Raw genomic sequence first — 10312 nt, 5'->3', positions numbered from 1 at the left:
TAAGAAAAGATTACATTACTCCTAGCTCAGGAATAATTCTCCTTCCGGCCCAAAGTTGGGAGCCCTTGACTTTAAACTAGTCGTGCTTTTTGTCTGATCAGGAGGGGCTATTTATTAGGAGTCATGCAAAATAAACATGAAAAGTTCACCATAAAATATGACAACCACTTTAAATAATGTTGACTTAATTAAACTTTAAACTTTATTTATATATTTTATGGCTTTAGTGTGAGCTCTTCTCGGATGTTTACTTGAGTGGAAAATCCATCATGTGAAGATCCAGAAAGGAATTCATTCCCCCCACCCCTGGCACAGGACTCAGCTCCAACAATTCAGATCTAAATATTTAGTGATGGATGATCCATGTTTATGGACCAAGGGCAGCATGACATTTAAATGCAGGCTGCGGTTTCCATCATGAGCATATGGCTAAAAAGACACTGGAAGCTGAAGTTTTGCCAACTAATAGTGGTTGATAAAGCTTTTTATGCTTGTCTTCCCCACACCCCCTTGCCCATTCCTTCTGGTTCTAAAGTCTCTTTAATAAAATTATTCTTGCAGTCAACTTTCAAGAAAAAGGCATTCTGCTGACTCTTGTGCATTTGATCATGCATCCCATGGTTAAGCTAATAGCCTTGCTGGGTGTCAGCCAAAGGTTACAGGCCTCTCAAAATATTCCTGGAAAAAAAAGTTTATCACTAAACTGAAGTTTCTCATTAGTAACCCTGTGGTGTCTAATCTGTGAAATTACATGATTAACTCCTTTGCAGAGTCTCCTTAGGTTGGGGCTCCCAATCCCACAGGAAGTTATTAAAAGTATCACCAAGATAATTCCCTTGCTTTGTACTTGGCCCCTGGGGTAAAGGAAATAGATCATTAGATGAGTACTTTATAATAAAGTCATAGCTCACTCACAATTCATTAAATGACTGTCAAGGAAGATTATTAAAGTTGAGGACAGTGTGATTTGAAAAACAAATAAAAACCATGAAAGGATTTCTGACCTCCTTTGTTTTGGAAAAGAAATGGGGATTTTGAAGTTGATATTTTAATGTTTCGTTTCAGATCTCTTACCTTTTTTTTTCTGACGTGGTCTAAATGTTTGTTAAATGTAAAAGATGGTTCTTACTGTATGTAAATAAGGCATGCAAAAAAGATGCTAAAGAAAATAAAATGGAAAAATGCTTCACAGAAAAATGAAAATATGTAAGAAGATTTTTCCAGTAGTAGAAGGGAGAAGGCATTATGCATGATTAGTGACTCACCTGGAGACTGGCAGAGGTGATTCTGTTCATTCATTCAATTGACAAACTAATCTTTAGTACCAGGACACTTTGCCATTGATTAGAGCATAATACAAAAATACTAATGTTATAGGAGAAGCAGTTAGCTCTCATTATTGGTCCAAGTTCACTACATGATGCAGCTGTTCTTGGTAACTTTGCAATTGATAGTTGGCTTTTTATTTTGGTCCAGACAGAAATGTTTCATATGTCATCTCCAGTTCTTCTTTCCAAAACATCTACTGTAACTTCTTTATTTAAAAAAATCCTAATCAACAAGTTACATGGTTTATTTTGAAACCAATCCCTTACCAGGCTAGAATTTTATAATAAAAAAACACCATTGGGTTGTTCGATCAAACTATTCAGATGTCTGAGTTTGACTAATCATGCTGCTTTCTTGGCATTTGCCGGATAAGATAGTGATGCTTAACGGTGCTGAATGGACTCAGTAGAAAATGCCTGAGTCCTGGAGAAAAATCCTTGTATACATATTGCCAAGCCTTTTACAAATTTCTGGATGTCAAACTCAATTAATAGAGGAAGCAAAAGAAAAGGACATTTGTTAGAGGTTGATTCTTTTTGGTTTTTCTGTTTTGTTTGTTTTTTCATACCCTCTGATTTTCTGATCCCAACCAGAGACAGAACATTGTCCTAAAATTCCAAAAACATAAAAAAGAAAGAAAAGGAAAGGCATGACCACTGAAAAGGAAATCCAGATTTTCCATCCATACTTGGACAGCAATTCCTTCAAATAGTTATGAAATAGGCTCCTGATATGCAGAATATTATTTCAAAACATAAAAACTGCACAGATCCAGTCTTATTTTTACCATCCATTTCAAGTTAATAGAAGCATAAAATGCAACAGATAGAGAACTATTGAAGATTGATGTAGACACACTTGCATTATAAATGTTCTAAGATACAAAGTTTTCTTGACAGAAGTCTCATAAGAAGTCTAATAATTTGCATGCAAAAACACATCAAGTTGCCCCTGACACTATTTAAAGGGAAAGATAAGGAATGCAACTGTGTTAATTCTTGCAGTAATTCTTCCCAGAACTGGCAAGGGCACACTCAGCACCAGCTCCATGATTTGGAAGCGTTCACGGGGTGAGATTTGAAGCCTGAGCATGTCTCCCTGGAACATCTCCTTCTGGTTAAGTGATGCTGGGAATTCCCATGAAGACATTCATCTCACCAATATGCAAAAATGGAAAAATGCACATTTCTGTTCTAGGGTGGGAAAACTATGAATAACCATAGCCATCTGTGATAGTTAATTGTAAGAGTCAACTTGGCTCAGCTATGGTATCCAATTGTTTGGTCAAGCCCTGGCCTAGATGTGTCTGTGGAGGTATTTCATTGATGGGATTAGCATTGGTAATCAGGTAAAAGAGATTACCCTCGCTCATGTGGGTGGGTCTCAGCCAATCAGTTGAGGCTCTGAAAGCAAAAGACTGAGGGTTCCAAAGAGAAGAAGGAATTCCGCCTCAAGATTACACTCTCTACTCCTCTCTCAGGAGGTGGCTTCCCCTACGGGTTAGGACTGAAGGCTGCAACGTCACTCTTACCGGAATTTCCAGCTGGCCAGGCCCTAAGGATATCAGACTTGCCAGCCCACCCAATCTCATAATCTAATTCCTTAAAATAAATATCTTTATATAATATCCAGTTGGCTCTGTTTCTTTGAAGAACCCTGACTGATACACCATGCATAAGCACATTAGCACTAATTAATAAAGTTATGCTAGTTACTTAGCGGGATCATAATCATATATTTTACCTAGCATATAGTGACCATTTACAATGTGCCAGGCACTGTGCTACATTTTTCTGCATTAACACATTTAATCCATACAATATACTTATGAGATAAGCACCATAATTTCCCCAGTTTTATAGATAAGAAAACTGGAGCACAGAGATGGATGGTAATTTCCCCGAGGTCACATAGCTGAGACATGTACAAGCCAAAATTAAAACCCAGGTAGACTCATCCCAGGGCTGTAATCTTTGTGCAACACTGCCTCTGTGTGAGGCCTAGTATGACCAGTCTCAAGAACAGGTGGGTTTGGAGGTAGGATACGAAGCAAGCAAGGGGTCATTAGGAAAGTCTGTGAATAAAAAGCTCCTTCATAAGGAGCAGATTGGAAGAAGATGCTGCAAGAGGTGAGAGACACCTGTTGTTGGGTGCTTGGCAACAGGAGGAAATGGATTAGGGAAGGAATATGCTCAAAGTTTAACCTCACCTGCTTTCCTATTTCTGCTGCAGCTGCCTTGACTCTGCTTCCTGTAGAAATCCTATTATAGCCCTAGTTCATTACACTTGACTTTGCTTCATCACAGGTGAAAGCAAAATGCAGAAAATACCAGCAACTCACCATATCAGAGACTGCCAGAGGTAGAGTAATTTGGAGCTATGGCCTGCCCAGCCCCGCTTTAGATGAGGAAACTGAAGGCCCAGGGAAACTAAGTAGAATTCCCAAGATCCCACGGTGTGGTAGTGCCAAAGCTAAAACCAAAAGCCAAGTGTCTTCCAGTCCTGTATTCCATCCTTTAAGAAAAGTACCTGACACTGTCTGTGGATATCCTGACAGTGATTTCTGATGCTTATAAATCTAGTAAGACCCCATGTCTGTGCTCCAGTTGCACGACATATCATTAGAGGAATGATGTCAGCTAATCTCCATCACAAAGTAAATATAGCCGTTACCTTCAACAGCCCAGGATGATTCAGTTCACTTTAAAGACTTGGTGAAGGACCAAGCTAGTGGTAGTCCACACTTCAGGACCCCTTGATGTCCTTTTAAAGGCAACTTGCTAAGTGTATTTCCAAAATCACACACACACACACACACACACACACACACACACACAAATTCTCAGAAATTATTTATGATGAAAGCCACGGGGCTTTTTTGCACCTGCGATAGACACTGGAGTTTTTGAATGATCAGGCTATCCTTCAGGAGATTTGGAGTCAGCCCTAACTAAGTTTGACTCCTACAACCCCTTTTCCTAACAGGATAAACTGAGACAAACTAAGCAACCTCCAGGTTGATCCATTGTGAAGTGGGTTTTGGAACTGTGACATCTAATTTCACATTCTGCATTTATCACTTCTTAGCTATATGTTCTTGACAAGTTTATTCCTTCAAGTGTCCCTGTTTCCCAGTCTGCAATCACTATTCTGAGTTATCCAACCTTCTGGCACAATCCTGTCATTCACACTTGCCAATCCCAAACCTAACAGAATTCCTATTTGTCCATCCATTTAAGTTTATGACCAATCTCTTTCTAGAAGGGTTTGAGGTGGTTCACAATGAAAGAAACCATCTCCTTTCTCCAAGCCAGAGTTGTCTGGGTCTTCCAGATCCTTTCTTGTCCTCTCTCCTGCTCTCCATCCAGTCTCTCGGCCTATAACATCATATGCAGTGCTCCTCTTCCACGAACTTGTGAAATAGTGTATCTCTATTGTTTCCATTATGCACCTCCATTTGACTGGTTCATTCTTTGTTTACAATGCTGAGGAATCATCCCTACCCCACTCCTTCAGTTCCTAGAATATTATTAAACCCCAGAATAAAAAGTCAGCATGCAATGGAACTAGAAGGAAACTAATTAAATATGATAAAAGCTGGTTACCAAAACTCCAGCATATGAAATAAATACTGAGGTGGTTTCCACAAAATAATCAGAACTAAGTAGGAGATACCTGCTGTCTTAGTTTGCAGGCTGCTATGGTAAATACCAGGCAATAGGTTGGCTGATATAATATAACTTATTGACTCAGAGTGTTGGAAGCCAGAAGTCCCAAATCGAGGCTGGGGCAGAACCTGTTCTGGTGATGGTGTCCTCTGTCACATGGCCATGTCCTTGATTTCCTCCTGTGTGGTTTTCTCTCACTCACCACATCTGAATTTCTTCTACTTATAAAGGCCTCCAGTAATAGGGATTAAGGGCCACTCTGATTCAGTTGGGCCACATGTAAATGGGATCTTAGAAGATCCTATTCACAAATGAGTCCACGCATCAATTAATGATACATCTTCATAGGGCCTGTTTACAATGAGTTCAACCCACAGGGATGCAGATTGAGATTAAGAACATAATCTCAGTCTTGTCTGGGCACATACTTCAATTTACCACACCTGTTAATACCACTATAATTCAATTCAACTTGGGAGGCTCTAGTAAATGCAATGAGAAAATAAATTGAAAAAAATAATGTAATTCATAAAGGAGGCAAAGCTACCTATAATACACTATGATATTAGCAAAGTAACCAGATAAAAGGGGAAAAAAATCATACTCAAAAAATATTTTTTCTATTACTAGCAACCAACAATTAAGGAGCGAAACTGAAAAACAAATATCAATTAATAATAGCAAGTCAAATGATAAAATGCCCATGAATATTTTATATAAGAAATACAACTTAGATAAAGAAAATTATGTAATGGTAATACTGAAGACATGGGAAAACATCGTGTTTCTGAATATATAATTTTAGTTTTAAAATGCAATCTTTCCCAAATTCAAATGCAAATTTAACGCAAATCCAATAATTCTTTACTACAGCCACAATGTGTTTTTCTTGGAATTGGATAACATTACTTGAAAATTCTTATGAAAATAATAAATGACTAGTGTTCTGGTTTGCTAATGCTGCCATTTTGCAAATCACCAGAAATGGATTGGCTTTTATAAAGTGGATTTATTTGGTTACAAAATTACAGTCTTATGGCCATTAAAGTGTCCAAGCTATGACATCAACAATAGGGTACCTCCACTGGAGGATGGCCAATGGTGTCCTGAAAACCTCTGCTGGCTCAGAAGGCATGTGGCTGGCGTCTGCTTGCTCCCAGGTTGCATTTCAAAATGGTGTTTTCCAAAATGTCAGTGTCAGCTTTCAACGGCCATCTTCAAAATGTGTCTCTCAGCTGCAGGTCTGAGGTCCCTCTATTTGTGAGCTCTTTTTATAGGACTCCAGTGAACTAATCAAGACCCACCCTGAATGGATAGGGCCACATTTCCATGGAAAATTCAATCAAGAAGTCAGACCCTAATCAAAGGTGTCACTCACAGTTGGGTGGGTCACATCTCCATGGAAACAATCAGAAGGTTCCATCCTTATCAACACTAATATGTCTGCCCACACAAGATTGCATCAAAGAACATGGCATTTTGGGGGACATAATACATCCAAACCAGCACAACTAGGAAAGCCACAAATATCTAAAAAGAAGAGGAAAAATGGGAAATATACATTTTTTATCAGGGGAATAAAACAGTGGTATGGCTTGATTTTGTGCAGTGAGTTACATTGAGACCTAAAGAACAACACTGACATCCCAAAGAAACCCACAATACAAACAATAGATCTCAGTAATGACTATTTCTCCCAAAGCTAATTTTACAAGGGGATTCCAGTGTTGTTATATTTTACTTGTTTTTGATAGGGGACATTTTTGGGAAAATACCTTCTAGATTAATGAAAAATCATTGATGTTCAACCTTGGATTCTTGACTTTCAACTGAAATGTAAACATTCCTTAATCATCTTTGTGCATGTGAATCACTGTTACAGTCTCAGGTGAGCTATGAGTCTGTTCTGCAGCCAAGTGTGTGTTGGATTAGAAAAAGTCTAAGGATGATTTAAGTGAAGAAAGGAGAAAACCATTTCCCACAAAGCTCAATAATAGCAATCTCTCTGGAGAAAAGATATATTTTAAGAAAAAAAGGGCAAAATCTAGTGAACACTAAAAAATGATAGTATAGTCATATTCTCTAGAACATAGTTGTCATCTCCAAAGCAGTTGACACCTTCATCATAATCTGATTTATCTCCAATCCTGACTGACATTTCTAAGGGATTTTTATTCCCAGGCTTTCCTGCTAATTTCCTCACTTGAAATGCTTGCATGTTTTTTCTTCATCTATTTAAAACCCTTTCTTGACTTTACTCTTTCAAGAAGCTTCTCTGACAACTGCCGCCAAAGTGGTTTCCTCTTTGTAGCACAGATGGATATTTATTATTCACCTGGTCCATGTACCAAATGCAGTAACTTTTATAGGCATATGTTTATTTAAGTATATATATACACATAGATTCTCCTTCTGGGGGGTGACTTCCTTTAATAATTTTACTTCATGAGCTTCTGTTTGATAGTCCACAAAACGAACTTAATGCCTCCATTTCATGTTAGACTTTTTCTTTGCATTGCTGTATGTATTAATTGAATTCTAATACAAGTTTTTCTTAAAACAAATAAAACTAGACATTATATACTTTCTTAGGAAGAGCAGAGTTGAATTACCAGAAGAATAAATTTTTTTATTTTTATATAATGGGGTTATCTCTCTAAGCAGTAACTGCAGTTTCTGGCTGTTGAAGTCTTTCATCTATTGGTGATGCATTGGCTTTGTCAGGAATACTGTTTTCATGGGCACTAACACTTACAGCAATGCTTTGTTTATTTTGAATAGAACATGACAACAGATGTGTGCTAGATGGCATCTGCGGGCCCTGCACATCCAGCTCTACCTTCTTCTTCTTCGCTGTGTTCTGGGTTTGGAAGACTAAAGATAAAGACTCCATTTCTGAGACTGTCTTGCAACCGGGGAGCTGTTGTGGTGTTCTGGATGTAATTTAGTTTCTGCCAAGGAGAAGTGCCTCCATGGGATTTGGAAGGTAGCAGTCCACCCTGCTCCTGCCTTGGTCTCAACCACCAAATAGTGAGACTGTAAATTCCTGTTGTTTAGGCCAACCAACCCAAGGTATTTGTTACAGTAAACTCTGGCAAACTCAAACACGGTAATAGATAGTGGCTTAGAGCTGAGCTCGATGCCCCTGAACTCTCGGGGCTCTATGATTAGAATCCAAAATCCAGGTGGCCAGGATCGTGCTTTCTCTGAAGACTGTAGCATTCTGGTGGTGGCTTGCTGGCAACCTGTAGCTCCATCTCTTCTCCATCCCTTGGCCATCTCTCTCCTGTCTGTCTCTTACAACCACTGTGTCCAAATTTCCTCTGTTTATAAAGACCCCAGTCATGGATTAAGGCCCAACTTGATTCCATTTGGCTGCATCTTCAAAGATCCTATTTGCAGATGGGTTCATATCCACATGACTGGGGGTTAGGACTTGAACATATCTTTGTGGGGGACATGAGTCAGTCCAACCAGCTTTCTGGGTGTGGGGTGTATGGCAGCTGTGCCCTGACCTCTCTGTTGCAGCTGCAGTGGTGTGACCTTGAATGCAAATGTCGACTTGTAGCTCCCCGACCTTTCCAGGGATTTTGTAAACAGCTAATTCCCTGCATTAAAATCCTACGTGCTTGAATTGCATACACCAGGTTTCTTACTCCTTTGCTGAAACTTGACTGGTAAAATATATTTTCAAACAAACAAAAAAAAATTGATCCTGATTTTACCTACTGTGACTAATTTTTTTAGCACAAATGAATACACAAATGCATATGTAACAATTTACACCCCTTCTTTCTAAATGAGAGAAGGTTATTTCTTCCACGTCAAATCACTTTTGGGGGAAGATTTCAATATATTGTTCTTAAAAAAACTGCTGAGTTAAGTGAGAACTATGGCTCTAGAATAAAGGCTAGCTTACAGATAGCCTTCTAAGCAGACACAGTCAAATTCCAAATATCCAGTCTTTTGCCCCAAGACAACTGTCTCCATTGGATGAGGCCTTTATGATGCGGATGGAACCCGACATGAGCCTGTTATACGGAAGTTTCTTCTTAGTCAGAGAATGTGGCATTTCTTTAGTGCTCTGCAATGAGAGACAGGCAAACGAGTTCTGGCAAACCTGACCCACACAGCCTCCCAGTGGAGGGAAGGAGGTTGCCCAGGGTGCCAGAGAACTCTGTAGTTTGAGATGAAGAACGCTGATCTGGGGCACAGTTGTGCCTTCTCCTTTGTGCCCCATGCCTGACCTGCCTAGGAAGAGCAAAGGATAGTGTACAGGCATGTGGCTTAGCAAATAGCCCATCAATTGTGGGATGATGCCGTGGAACACTCACATACCTGGCTGTGACAGCAATGATTAAATCAAGGATACTTTTGAAAGATTGATTCAAAATAAAATAAACTAGAGCAGATTCTTGATTAACCTTGTAACACTCATTTTCTCCTAGGTGCATTTTCTGTAATTTGAATGGGAGGGAAAAAACTGAATGTTTTATCAGTGACACAGTGAGTGGATGCTAAAGATGACATGTGTAATAATAGGAAAACAAGTGTAAAACTGTTATTGTGGTGTTTAAAAGAAAAATAACTGAGTCAAAAGGATCTGGGTTTGAATATACCTCGGTGCCTCCATTTTTGGCACCGTGCCTTCGGGTAAATTGGTTAATTTTCTGAGCCCTGGTTTCACCACCTGTAACATAAAGAGAATATTTAGATGAAATGTGGGCTCCAAGAAGCAAAAGAATTTGTTCTCAATGGTATCCCCAGAATTAAGTACTTAACCCAGCACAGAGTAGGTTATCTATGAGTATTTGTTCAAAGAATGAATTCATATCTACCTAGTGTGGTGGGTAGGCATGGGAGAAAATAAAAGTAAAGCACATGGAGCCTAGAACACCCTCAACTAGAGATGATTATTAATATAATATTAGAAAGACTCCTAGTGCTTGCTTCAGCAGCACATACTCTAAAATTGTAACAATACATAGAAGATTAGCATGGCCCCTGTGAAAAGATGGCATGTAAATTTGTGACACATGCCATACTATTTGGGAGTGATGGAAACGTTTTTTTGATGGATGGTGGTGATAGAAGCACAACATTGTGAACGTAACAGCACTGAATATACATTTGAATGCAGCTAAAGGGGGAAATTTTGAGCTGTGCATAAGTTACTAGAATAAAAATTAAAAAAAAAACAACACAGGGCTATACAACACAGTGAACCATACTGTAAACTGTGAACTATGGTTAATAGCACAATTATTATAATATTCTTTCATCAACTGTTAAAAAAGATATCACACTAATGCAAG

The 10312-nt window shown here is 38.9% G+C and overlaps 1 non-coding gene across 1 annotated transcript; it reads left to right on the top strand.

The window, feature by feature from the left end:
- Positions 1-9939: 9939 nt before the first annotated feature.
- LOC119541069 lies at positions 9940-10046 on the top strand. The gene has a single exon (XR_005218198.1). It is a non-coding gene; the product is annotated as a U6 spliceosomal RNA (small nuclear RNA).
- The last annotated feature ends 266 nt before the right edge of the window (positions 10047-10312 follow it).

This window comes from Choloepus didactylus, chromosome 7 (assembly GCF_015220235.1).
Source record: "Choloepus didactylus isolate mChoDid1 chromosome 7, mChoDid1.pri, whole genome shotgun sequence".
NCBI lineage: Eukaryota > Metazoa > Chordata > Mammalia > Pilosa > Megalonychidae > Choloepus > Choloepus didactylus.
The sequence above is the reverse complement of the archived record's forward strand: the minus strand, read 5'-3'. Positions and strand labels throughout refer to the sequence as shown.